Source organism: Gossypium hirsutum, chromosome D07 (assembly GCF_007990345.1).
Source record: "Gossypium hirsutum isolate 1008001.06 chromosome D07, Gossypium_hirsutum_v2.1, whole genome shotgun sequence".
Classification (NCBI taxonomy): domain Eukaryota; kingdom Viridiplantae; phylum Streptophyta; class Magnoliopsida; order Malvales; family Malvaceae; genus Gossypium; species Gossypium hirsutum.
In genome coordinates, this window is record NC_053443.1 from 53,370,245 (window position 1) to 53,383,006 (window position 12,762).

At 32.4% G+C, this 12,762-nt stretch overlaps 1 long non-coding RNA gene across 1 annotated transcript; it reads right to left on the reverse strand.

The window, feature by feature from the left end:
- Positions 1-8,022: 8,022 nt before the first annotated feature.
- LOC121219541 (uncharacterized) lies at positions 8,023-8,780 on the reverse strand. Its single transcript, XR_005916377.1, has 2 exons — positions 8,634-8,780; positions 8,023-8,456 (listed from the first exon to the last, which is right to left on the reverse strand). It is a non-coding gene; the product is annotated as an uncharacterized lncRNA (long non-coding RNA).
- Between the last annotated feature and the right edge of the window lie 3,982 nt (positions 8,781-12,762).

Sequence of the window (12,762 nt, forward strand, 5' to 3'; positions counted from 1 at the left end):
ACTAGCAGTACTTTGAAATATCCTTGAAAAAATTCTTCTAATATAAGTAAACCACCAAGCCTCACTCTTGTGTGAAGACCTACATTGCCATTCACTCTACTTTTTGTTAAAATATGTTACTATGTTTTCAAAATGTTCTAACACGAGCAACCATTTGTTTTCATGGTATTCAAGTTGATGGCACCTCAATATATCATCATCATTGTGATGCTTAGCGAAATTCGTAGATCTACAAAGCTACATGTTTTTTGTATAAGAAAGAAAAGCCGAGCGAATTTCTTCGCTTTAAAACCCGCTAATAAAGACAAAAGGGGAACTTTACGGATATAAAAATTTTTGGTTGAGCATCAAAATGATGATGACATACTGAGGTGACATCAACTTGTATACTATGAAAACGAATGGTTGCTCGTGTTAAAACATTCTAAAAAAGTGATGAAAGGAAGTGCAAAAGCATCTATACAGAATAATCGAGTGAGAGTTTGTTCATTACAGATTCCAATGGTCAGGTAAAAACTTTACCCAATTTAGATGCACCGAATAGAAAAACGCAATATGCTTTTAAATTGTTACTTTTACAGTTTAAAAGTACAAATAGATGGTGTTGGTTTTCCGTTTATACATTTGCATTTGTTTTCCCATATATATATACTAATATACTTGCATATATGCTACACAAGTTTTGAACTTCAATTATCATATTTTTAACATATGTATTAAAATATTATAATTGATAATTGCACATATGCTACACAAGTTGTAACACCCCTAACCCGTATCCCTCGCCAGAATAGAGTTACGGAGCATTATCGGAGTTTTCAAATCAAACGAACATAAATTTCAAAATTTTGAAATCATATCAATAATCATATTAAAACCAATCTAAATCATACCTATTGTCCCTTATACAAGCCCTCGAGGCCCTAAAAACACGTTAGAAACAAGTAGGGACTAAATCAAAAAAGCTATAGAGATCACACAACCGCGTGACTCACTCGGCCAAGAGATACGCCCGTGTCTCAGGTCATGTGGGCATTCGAAGTAGGGACACACAACCATGTTCTAGCCTGTATCCATACCCATGTAACTCACTAACTTGGGTCACACGGCCAAGCCATACGCCCGTGTGCAAGACCATGTACCCTTCGAAATAACCTCACACGCCCGTGTGCCAGGCCGTGTGTAGGCCGTTTAACAGCCTAAATTGTAACCCTTTTAAAGCTATGAGGGACATATGACTGTGTTGCATGGCCGTGTGTCACACACGGCTAAGACAGACGCCTATGTCTCTGCCCATGTGGATGAAAATAGGCCATTTTACAAGCCATTTTTCTTACCCATTTTGGTATGTACCTACAACCAAAAATGCACATATATACAAGCTATAATAAGGCACTAAAATCATGCATAATCAAGCTATACACATATGGTATAATCACATACAACCAATATACCCAAAGGCACCCCAAATGACAATATTAAAAACATTTATAACCATGTGCTCAATTTGGCCAAATAATCCATTAACTTCTAACCAAGTTTGCATTAATTCAAACCATTGAATTCACTTATCAAAACATACCAAATGGTATTAAATATACCCTTTAACCACTAGTATCAATAATCATATAGGCCATTAAAAGCAAGTACCAATTCACAACATTTCCAACAAGTTATAAGGCATATATATAAGAATATTCAAACTATATTTTCATCTTCTATAACATAAACATATCAAACCAAACATCAACCATATTAAGGCTAATAATTACATGCCAAAACTAAATTCATTTGAACACCAAAATACCATAACACAAGCCAAACCAAATAGCCATTTCAACAATCAAACATATAGGCCAACATTAGCCAAAATACTTGTACATGCCATTATAACCAAAATCAAAACAACTGAAAGTATCAAAAGAGTCGATGGATAGTGTGATATAGCTCTGACAAGATTCCAACCCAAACGAGATTCTGATACACTATAAGACACGAAAAATGACACAAACATATAAGCTTAGTAAGTTCGTATAACATAAAACTTAACTTACCATTTCAATACATAATAGGTAAGATAACATGGCATAATCCAACTACACTTGGCCAAAGCCTAAACATGTACACCAAACATGTTAGCCATTTGATCATATAACATAGGATATGAAATCAAGAATGAACACAACATATAATTATATCTTATATACATGTATCATCCATTTCAATTCTCAATATGCCATGTAGTACTAATTCAATGTAATTCACATATGTCCTTGTATTAGTTCGTATTGAACTCTCACCATTCTATATCAAAGTAATGCTCATTGAATCATTTATAATACCAGAGGATACCCGAGATAGCTCACACATAGTGTGCTGACTCATATAACTATAATCCATAAAATCTTGTACATGTACGCTCATACGAGCTGTGAATCAGAATGCTCACACAAGTTGTGAAAATGGGCCTGTTCACACGAGCTGTGGGTCGAAACGTAGCAACACGATGCTGCTCACACGAGCTGTGGAGTATCCACAACACATGTCGAACCTCAGCCATCGATAGGACATTTAGGACCAGCACTCGAATCATATAAACCCTAAAGACATGTCATTTTTATCCTACGAATTCTTAAGGTTCAAACGAGGCTCGATAATTGTCATATGTTGTTGGATATACAACCGGTGTATACATATAGCAACTTACAACACAATTATATTTCATTTGAAAACATATATACACAATTTAATTACAGGAACTTACCTCAATGAGTATACGTAGATACAGAGGTGATTAATTCGAGACTTTCTCTTTTCCCTAATCTATAGCCGTACGAGATCTGTCTTAATCTATACGGATAAATTTAGCTTAATTCAATATGTATTTTATTTAATTTAATCCAAAACCATATTTTACAAAATTACCATTTTACCCCTATACTTTTAATTTCTTGCAATTTAGACCTTAGCTCATAAAAGTGGAAATTTATGTAATTTCACCACAACCCACTATAGCCGAATATCAATTAGGTCCCTAAAGAGCCCTATATTTCATTTATTTCATAATTTCACCATGTAAAATTTTCTATTTTTCAATTTAACCCCTATTTAACATTTTCATCAAAAATCACTTAACAAAAGTTGTTTATCTGACAACAACTATCCATTTTCTTCCATAACCCATCAAAACTCATATATATTCATTAATGGAAAAACCCTAATAGTTTAACAATTTCACAAATTAGTCATCGGGCTAGCTAGATTAAGCTACAACAACCCCGAAAATATAGAAATCATTAAAAACGGGACAAAAATCACTTACCAAGCAAGGTAATTTGTTTTGCCAAAACTTCAATCTCCCATGGCTTCCATACTTTCTTAATTTTGGTTGCAAATAGATTAAAGATGATAACTTTGCCTTTTTTCTTTGTTTCCTTTTATTTCTTATTAATTTCCAATTTACTTAATTAACGTTTAAAAACATTACTAATTACACTTATACCAAGCCATGCTCACCCACTATCACTATTTATGATCTAATTACCATATAAGGACTCTTACTTTAAGTTTCTATAGCTATTTAATACTTTTAACTACTAGAACTCAACTTTTACACTTTACGCGATTTAGTCATTTTTTATCAAATTGAGTATGTAAACGGTAAAATTTCTAAACGAAATTTTTATACGGTACTACAATCATACTTTAGGCAATAAAATAATAATAAAATAAATTTTTAACTTCAGATTTGTGGTCCTAAAACCACTGTTCCGATTTCACTGAAAACGGACTGCTACACAAGTTTTGCAAATATGTTGAATTTGATAATATGCTTTCACATGAAGCACATTTCTTTTCATGAGATAATCCAAATTTTTAAGGAAGTGACACTTATTGGTGTCTCCCCAAACAAAAGGAGCATCAAGTAAAAACTTGGGATTCACGTTGTTACTATCAATGTGGAAACTAAAATAAAGATACAGAAGATCCAATCAACTTACAAAAATTTAGAATCGAGATAGCGACGAAAAGTCATTAGTTTAGCAGGCAATCAAAAATGTGTTAAATCTCGAATAGTAGATTCGAATAGATAGTTGAAAGTAAAGTCCATCAAAACTTTTAGCTCGTCAATATCATATTTCATTTTGCTATTTTATGTATCTAAATTGGGTAAAAATTTTACCCAACCATCAGAATATGTAATGGACAAGCAGTTACTCCTTTAATCTGTGTAGATGCTTTTACACCTCTTTTCATCACTTTTTCTAGCCCAAATACGTGTAGCATTTTGAAATATTTTTAAAAAAATGTCTTCTAATATAAGTAAACCACCTAGCCTCACTCCTATCTGAAGACCTGCTTTTCCACTCTCCCTCATTTTTCTTAAAATAATTTACCATGTTTTCAGAATGTTCTAACAATAGCAACCATTAGTTTTCATAGTATACAAGTTGATGAGACCTTAATATATCATCGTCATTGTGATGTTCAGCCAGAAATTTGTATATCCGCAAAAATTCCTTTTTGTCTATATAAGGAAGAAAAGTTGAGTGAATTTATTCACTTGAAAACTTTAAACCACCCTGATATAAACAAAAGGGTAGCTTTGTTGATGTACAAATTTCTGGTTGAGCATCACAATGACGACATATTGAGTTGTCATCGACTTTTATACTATGAAAACAATTGGTTGCTCACGTTAGAACATTTTGAACACATATTAATGTATTTTTTAAAAATGAGAGGGAGTGGAAACATAGATCTTCACACATGAGTGAGGCTAGGTGGTTTACTTGTATTAGAAGAGATTTTTTTAAAAATATTTAAAAATACTGCTTGTATTTGAGCTAGAAAAAGTGATGAAAAGAGTTGCAAAAGCATCTACACAGAATACCCAAGTAAGTGTTTGTTCATTATGGATTCCAATTGTAAGGTAAAAATTTTATCCAATTTAGATACACCGAACAACAAAATGCAATAGGCTTATAAATTTTCACTTTTACCCTTGAAAAGTGCAAATAGATGGTGTTGCCTTTCTGTTTATAATTTTGTATTAATTTTCATATATATATAATAATATAATTGAACATATGTTGTACAAGTTTTGAACTTCGATTATCATATTTTTAAAATATTATAATTAATAATTGCACATATGTTGCACAAGTTTTGCACATATGCTAACTTTTATAATCTACTTTCACATCAAGCATATTCCTCTTTATAAGATAATTCAAATTTAAAATAAAGTAGCACTTATCGACATTTTTAAATTTAAAATAAAGTAGCACTTATCGACATTTCCCCAATCAAAAGGATCATCAAGTAAAAACTTTGGATTCACGTTGTTCCAATCAATGTGGAAATTAAAATAAAGATACGAAAGATGCAATCAACTTACAAAAATTTAGAACCGAGATAGCCAAGAAAAGCTATCAATTTAGCAAGCAACCTGAAATGATTATAATCTCATATGGCTAATCTGAACGGATAGTTGATAATGAAGTCCATCAAAACTTTTAGATCGTCAATACCATCTTTCATTTTCTATTCAGTGTATCTCAATTAGGTAAAATTTTTACCCGACAATCGGAATCTGTAATGAACAAAACTTACTCGGGTATTCTGTGTAGATGCTTTTGCACCTCATTTCATTTTCTAGCCCAAATATGAGCAACATTTTGAAATATTCTTACAAAAAATCTTCTAATTTAAGTAAACCACCTAGCCTCACTCTTGTGTGAAGACCTATGTTTCCATTTCTCCTTTTTGTTAAAATACATTACTATATTTTTAGAATGTTCTAACAAGAGCAACCATTCGGTTTCATGGTATACAAGATGATGAAACCTCATTATGTCATCGTCATTATGATGATCAGCTAGAAATTTGTATATCTTGAAAGCTACCTTTTTGTTTATATAATGATGAAAAGGAAACTTTATGAACATACAAATTTCTGGTTGAGCATCACAATGACAATGACATACTGAGGTGTCATCGAATTGTATACTATGAAAACGAATGATTGCTCGCGTTAGAACATTCTAAAAATGTAGTAGCATATTTTAACAAAAAGGAGAGGGAGTGGAAACGTAGGTCTTCAGCCAGGTGTGAGGCTAGGTGGTTTACTTATATTAAAAGATATTTTTAAATATATTTTAATATGCTACTCATATTTGAACTAGAAAAAGTGATGAAAAGAGGTGCAAAAGCATCTACACAATATACCCAAGTAAGTGTTTATTCGTTACGGATTTCAATGGTCGGGTAAATTTTTTACCCAATTTAGATACAACGAATAGCAAAATGAAAGATGATATTGACGAGCTAAAAGTTTTGATGGACTTCATTATCAACTATCTGTTCGGATCTGCTATCCGACATTATAATTATTTCAGATTGCAGATCCGAACGGATAGTTGATGATGAAGTCCATCAAAACTTTTAACTCGTCAATATTGTCGAAACCATTTTTTTGAAAACAAAAAAAAATTAGTTGTCGACTAGAAAAACAAAATTTGGAGTCGCCACCGATCTTTTATTGAGGTGTGATCGGATCACCTTGAAAATAATTTTAAGTCTGCGAATTTTGAGAAAACAGGTTCGGGAGTCGGTTACGCACGAGGAAGGGTTAGCACCCTCGTGACGCCCAAAATTGGTATCGAATTGATTGTTTAATGTCTTAGTACCGAAAATTTGAAAAGATTTTAAAATACAATCCTTTGAAATGCAAGCTTAAATAATTGAATTAGTTAAATAGACGGACCTATTTCAAAGAAATAAACCGCCACACTCAGTGAGTTAGAGTGCAACAGTTCAATCTTCAAAGTTAGGTTCGTCCCTTTTTAAAAATTTTTAAAAAAATCATGTGTTTTAAGAAGGATATTTGATTATTTAAGTCAATCGAGAAATCAGAATCCAGTAAGTTAGGGTTCCATCTCTCGAAATTCCTAAACGTCAAATATGGCCTTTATTTTAAAATCGAGATAACAAAATGTCGTATCCAGTAAGTTAGGATCCAACATTTTGAAATCTTAATTACTTTATTTTAACAATTGCGTGGTTTTAATAAAACAAACACTTGATTATCTAAATTCATCGAGAAGAATTGAAGCCCAGTAAGTTAGGGCACAATTCTCTCGAGAACCTATGAACACCAAGCATTTTTAAGGATTAAGAAATAAAACGATTATGATGCTTTAATAAAATTCAACTCTTACAAATGGAACATGATTGAATAACGATACATATAATGTAAAAGATAAATAACAATTTAGATTTAAACTAGAAGCAATTAAACAAAAAAAAATAGGCAAACACAAATACTAACTTTAATCATTTAAAAATACATAAAAAATAAAAAAAATGAAGTAAAAATAAAAGTAAACAACTTAAAATTAATATCTACATTATAATTTATATAAGTAAAACCTAAAAATAATAATATATACATAGTAATAATATATAAAAGTCAAATGAATAAAATAAAATAACAAATTTAAAAGGAATAAGGTTTTTATGCACAAGAATATACCATTTGAAAATAATAATATATTATTATATATACGTGCATATACTAAAAACATATTATATATGCATGTACATAAAAATATAAAGTATTATCATTAAAAATTTTGAAATTAATTATATATATACATGTACATGAACAAAACAAAAAAAGGTATGTATAAATTAAGATAATATCTGAAAACATAAAATAAAATTAAGTAATGAATACATAAATAATATTATATAATAAAAGAATTTATATATAAATTAGATTAACTAATATATACATATATACATATATATAAATACTATTAAATATAATAACAACAAATGAAATTAATGATAATAAATCAATTAATTTAATGAGGGCGGGTCTATTTTGAATCCAAATAAAATTCTAAGGGTTGATTTGAACTAAACATACAAACGACTGAATTGAAAACCATTTAACAACAAAGGGATTATTAAAGCAATTTAACGCAAAAATCTTCTCTGACGTGTGGATTTGGATATTCAAAACGGCGCCGTTCAAACAATGGATCCAATCGAAACAGAAATCCAATATAATGTATAGATTAGACTAATAATAAAAATTGAATCAAAACCATGCGAAATATAGAAGGACTCCTCGCGCAAATGGACCATTGAAGCAAAACGCGCGGATCCTTCCCTCGAACCGGGTCATCGCGCGGGTCGGAGGCTTCTAAATGACGCAAAATCAGAGGCAGAAACCCTAGCAGCTTCCAGCACCGTTCTCCCCAGCCACGCACGCCTCCGTACAGCTTTCACACACCACCACGGCTGCGCATACGTCGTACCGACAAGAACGACAAGAAAACAAAAAGCGCAGAAATCGACAGCAAATGAAAAAGGACAGATTTCTTTTGATTTTTTGATTTTATTTTGTTTTTTTCATTTTCGGCTATAAAGGCCGATTTAAGAATCTGTAAACACACACACATATTGAATACAAAAAAAATTCAGAGAAATCAAAAAAAACTTGAAAGGTGATTGTAGATTTCCTTTTTCTTTTCGTTCTTTCTTCTGCTTCGTTTTTTGATACTTATTCCATATTCGGTGCAAAAAAAAAAGAAAATAGGATTTAAAGGGTCGAGGCTTACCTGGTGGCCGACTCTCCTTCTATTCCGTCATAATCGGGGTCGGTTGGAAGAAAATGGCCTTCGGTTAGCCTGCGCATGGAGCGGGGCAGAGAACCTTTAGGGTTCTTTAGTTTTTTTATCTTTATTTTTTTCTTAGAAAATGATAGGCTGCTAGTTTTAGGATTTATTTTCGGTCTATATGTGAAGGAAACGGCTCTATTTTAAGCATGTTTCAGTAGCTTTAAAAACGACGTCGTTTAGAAGCCTACGACCCGCGTGGTGACCCGGTCCGAGGGAAGGATCCACATGTTTTGCTTCAATGGTCCATTTGCGCGAGGAGTCCTTCTATATTTCGCATGGTTTTGATTCAATTTTTATTATTATTCTAATCTATACATTATATTGGATTTCTATTTCGATTGGATCCATTGTTTGAACGGCACCGTATTGAATATCCAAATCCACACGTCAGAGAAGATTTTTGCGTTAAATTGCTTTAATAATTCCTTTGTTGTTAAATGGTTTTCAATTCAGTCGTTTGTATGTTTATTTCAAATCAACCCTTAGAATTTTGTTTGGATTCAAAATAGACCCGCCCTCATTAAATTAATTGATTTATTATCATTAATTTCATTTGTTGTTATTATATTTAATAGTATTTATATATATGTATATATGTATATATTAGTTAATCTAATTTATATATAAATTCTTTTATTATATAATATTATTTATGTAGTCATTATTATTTTATGTTTTCAGATATTATCTTAATTTATACATACCTTTTTTTGTTTTGTTCATGTTCATGTACATGTATATATATATAATTAATTTCAAATTTTTTAATGATAATACTTTATATTTTTATATACATGCATATATAATATGTTTTTAGTCTATGCACGTATATATAATAATATATTATTATTTTCAAATGGTATTTTCTTGTGCATAAAAACCTTATTCCTTTTAAATTTGTTATTTTATTTTATTCATTTGACTTTTATATATTATTACTATGTATAAATTATTATTTTTAGGTTTTACTTATATAAATTAGAATGTAGATACTAATTTAAAGTTGTTTACTTTTATTTTTACTTCATTTTTTTTATTTTTTATGTTTTTTTAAATGATTAAAGTCAATATTTGTGTTTGCCTATTTTTTTTTGTTTAATTGCTTCTAGTTTAAATCTAAATTGTTATTTATCTATTACATTATATGTATCGTTATTCAATCATGTTCCATTTGTAAGAGTTGAATTTTATTAAAGCATCATAAATGTTTTATTTCTTAATCCTTAAAAAAGCTTGGTGTTCATAGGTTCTCGAGAGAATTGTGCCCTAACTTACTAGGCTTCAATTCTTCTCGATGAATTTAGATAATCAAGTGTTTGTTTTATTAAAACCATGCAATTGTTAAAATAAAGTAATTAAGATTTCAAAATGTTGGATCCTAACTTACTAGATACGACATTTTGTTATCTCGATTTTAAAATAAAGGCCATATTTGACGTTTAGGAATTTCGAGAGATGGAACCCTAACTTACTGGATTCTGATTTCTCGATTGACTTAAATAATCAAATATCCTTCTTAAAGCACATGATTTTTTTTAAAATTTTTAAAAAGGGACGAATCTAACTTTGAAGATTGAACTGTTGCACTTTAACTCACTGAGTGTGGCGGTTTATTTTTTTGAAATAGGTCCGTCTATTTAACCAATTCAATTATTTAAGCTTGCATTTCAAAGGATTGTATTTTAAAATATTTTCAAATTTTCGGCACTAAGACATTAAACAATCAATTCGGTACCAATTTTGGGCGTCACGAGGGTGCTAACCCTTCCTCGTGCGTAACCGACTCCCGAACCTGTTTTCTCAAAATTCGCAGACTTAAAATTATTTTCAAGGTGATCCGATCACACCTCCATAAAAGGTCGGTGGCGACTCCAAATTTCGTTTTTCTAGTCGACAACTATTTTTTTGTTTTCAAAAAAATGGTTTCGACAGCTTGGCGACTCTACTGGGGAAAGCCAAGAGAGTCAGACCGTAAAATTGATTGTTTTGTCTTATTGTCGAAAATTAAATTTTGGTTTTAAAAAATTTTACTATCTTCTCTTTGCATTTGTTTGTATGATTATTGTAAATTGTGTCTTTATACCTTGGCATCATATTGCATAATGACTGTTTAGTCTTACCCTTTTAAGTGGGAGTGAGAAGCTACTCCTTCGTGAGGTTTTCATCTCCGTGTAGGATAGTGGATACTTTCAGGATACATCCGTACCTATGTCTTCGTGAGATTTTCATCTCCGTGCAGCCATAGGGAAATATATTCCCTTAAACCGAACTCGGTCTGTATGAGCCTATAATGGGTGAGGATCGAGGAATCTGCTGGTTCGGGTACCTTGACTTTAGAGCCAAACCGCATATAGAAGACCTTAGGAACCCATCCTAGGTAGAGCCACTCGAAACCCCTAGTGGTCATCCAACTAGGTACTTTTGTTTTCCTTGTTTGTTTCTGTTTTGTACTAACCCATCTTTTTTTTATTTTGATTATGATTGCATTGCATTTGCATCTTAAAAGGAGATATTGATTCAAATCCAATTACTAAATTAGAAAGCTTGTCATGGAATATGGATTCCTTGATAAAGTAGAAAACAGTGCGGTTGCCTGAATATATTCTGAGAAACACAAGAAGGGCGATGGAAGAATTCGTGACCTTGCTTCGTGGCCTGAGGATTCAAGGCAATTGTTTAAGAGCCTTCGACATTTCAACTCCCTTAAAAAAGCTGACGAACCTTATGAAGATGGGCAGATGATGAATCGCGACTAAGATCAAGAAAAGAAGCTACCAGTGGCATCTATTGGCGAGCTTATCTCAGACATGCGGATCGATGTTGTCTTTTGGAATATAAAGGAGAGGTCGTACATGCATCTGCTTTATGTGAAGGAATTTGCTTTCTAGTAAAGTTTCCTAAATGTAATTGAATCAGAATCAACGTCTCTTTAGGCATTCATATTATGCATCTGCATTACATGACATCATATGCATAAATCTATTAAAAGAGTTTAATTGAGTAAATTTATTTCAGCTAAGCTGAAAAACCAACCAACCAAACACCCTTACGGTATCCAAGCAAAGATTAGAGAAATGGAACAAAGGTTGGAAAAATTAGAGCGAATGCAGATACAGATGCAGGAGCAATTGACCAAATTTCAATAGGAAATGAGAGATCAGATGCTAGAATTACAGAGCACTATGATGAGCCAGTTCAACCGACTGTTAGCTGGAGAGTTAGAAAAAAGGAAAGACCCAGTGGTCCACTTTGGGGTTAATACTGAGGATCTTGCCTATTCCCTAGATTGTACTCCGATAAGTGCACAGATCCAGCCAGATGGGCGTTCACACGGGGCACTCTTTACTATCAAATCCCAACATTATCAGACTGGTACATCGACACTAGTGAATTGTTTGACAGGCCTAAGATTCAATTTGAGGAACAATTTTCCTGTTGCTCTTGATAGCCCAGCTGAAACAAAGCAGGCGAGGGTGGAGTACCTAGATACTAAAAAGGCCCCAAGGAGGAAGGGAAATAAATGGGATAATGCAGGTAGGTATAACAAGGGCCACTCAAAGCCAATAACTGTGGGTAGGCCAAAGACAGAAACCACCAGACATCATAGTCCTTTAAACAAGACAAATACAGAAAGGCTTCAGTTCACACCAATTCCGATGTCATATAAAGAGCTATATCAAAGTCTATTTAATGCATATGTGGTGGCCCCCTTCTACTTAAAACCTGTGCAGCCCCTGTACCCCAAATGGTATGACGTGAACGCACAATGTGACTACCATACGGGAATTACGGGGCATTCAATAGAGAATTGCATTGCCTTCAAGAAACTGGTTGAAAAACTCATTAACATGGGTGTTGTCAGATTTGATGACTCGTCTAGCGCAGAAAATCCACTACCCGATCATGATGATAATGGGGTAGACGTGAGAGCAGGAAGGGGACTAGTTATTTTTTATTCAGGAGGAAACCATGGAAAGACAAGGAACCATTGTAAGTTCCATCACGAAAAAGGGTACAATACCCAAGAGAGCGTGAAATTCAAGACCTTGGGCATGATGGACGACAAGGA